The following is a 1,636-nucleotide window of genomic DNA, read 5'->3' on the forward strand; positions in this document are numbered from 1 at the left end:
GGTATCAAATTCTCAAAGTGTGAGAAGCATTCAGGTGCTTAACACTCTTAGGACTCTTTGAAAGACTCAAACTTAACTTTAGCCTCTCTCTTTCTCTCCACACACATGCATACATTCACCCTTTTCTTTTGACACCCTCTGCCTGCGTATGTGTATCCATGTGTATTTTCATATCCCTCTGGTTTTCAGTCTCTCTCTATTTAATTTCATCACCATCATCATCAAAAACCCCCAACCCATTCAGTTCTTTTAAAACTCTCTCCCTATGATTGTTGCAGTGTTATCTGAGCCGCTGGGGGAGCCCGAGTCACATTGAGTCATGTCTAGAGGTTATAAGAGAGCAGAGAACAATAGATGACGGTGTTTCATAAGCTTGTTCGAAAAGGATATATATAATTTTAAAGAGTATGTTATTGAATATATTTCACAACATCTAGCAATGTATTGGATAATATTCAGTTGTATCCCTTACTGTGTCTTCTGACTTGACAGATGACTGTTACAGCCAGTGCAGACAGGGGGAACCAGAGCAGTCCATACATTTTCATCCTCCAAGGATTCCCTGGCAATTGTTATTTCCAGGTCTCCCTCCTCACGATCTTCCTCTTCATGTACATCCTGACAGTGACAGCAAATGTCTCTATCATACTCTTAGTGAGAACTCACCCACAACTACACACACCCATGTACTGGTTTCTCTGCAACCTCTCTTTCCTGGAAATATGGTACACAACAGCTTGTGTCCCTAAAACCCTGGCAGTCCTCTTGGAGAAAAGTCAGGAAATCTCCTTCCTTAGCTGCCTCCTACAGATGTACTTTGTTTTCTCCCTGGGAGTACAGAGTATTTCCTCCTGGCTGTCATGGCCTATGACCGGTATTTGGCCATATGCTACCCACTGCACTATAGCTCCATTATGAATGGCACCTCCATTATGAATGTCTGCTCAGCTGGCTCTTGGCTCTGTGGCTTTCTAGCTATTTCTGCCTCAGCATATTTGATCTCCAGGCTGTCCTTCTGTGGACGTAATATCATTAATCATTTCTTTTGTGACATAGCCCCATGGATACTCCTGCACCGACACATTCAGTGGACCTGGTGGCCTTCATCATCTCATTCATTGTCATCCTGGGCTCATGCACAATAACTCTGGTATCCTACATTTACATCATCTCCACCATATTGAGCATCTCATCAGCCAAAGGTCATCAAAAGGCCTTTTCTACTTGTTCTTCTCATCTGATTGTCATGATTATCTGATATGGCTCCACCATTTTCCTGCACCTCAAGCCTTCCATAAAGGAATCACTCGATTTGACCAACACTGTCCATGTACTAAACACTATTGTCACTCCAGTGCTGAACCCCTTTATCTGTGCTTTGAGGAACAAAGAGGTGAAGGATGCTTTGAGAAAAGTGGTCAGTGCGGCATGACTCACTCTCTCAAAGTGTTACAGTCAGTAGATAAACAATATCCTGTTTGATGACATTTTTACTGTCCAAGTGCTGATATCCCTTATTCTCAGAAGTCACTATGACCTCAGCATGCTAGAAAGAGGATGTCACGCCTGGGGAGGTCGGGCCCTGTAGACCTGGGCTCCATTTCCAAGCCTCTGGAAGAGGAAGTCTGTGACCTGG

At 43.6% G+C, this 1,636-nt stretch overlaps 1 pseudogene; it reads left to right on the forward strand.

The window, feature by feature from the left end:
- The first annotated feature begins 492 nt into the window (after window positions 1-492).
- Window positions 493-1,432, forward strand: LOC102561769 (olfactory receptor 6F1-like; annotated as a pseudogene).
- Window positions 1,433-1,636: the final 204 nt, after the last annotated feature.

The sequence above is a fragment of the Alligator mississippiensis genome, chromosome 11 (genome assembly GCF_030867095.1).
Source record: "Alligator mississippiensis isolate rAllMis1 chromosome 11, rAllMis1, whole genome shotgun sequence".
In the NCBI taxonomy this organism is placed as follows: domain Eukaryota; kingdom Metazoa; phylum Chordata; order Crocodylia; family Alligatoridae; genus Alligator; species Alligator mississippiensis.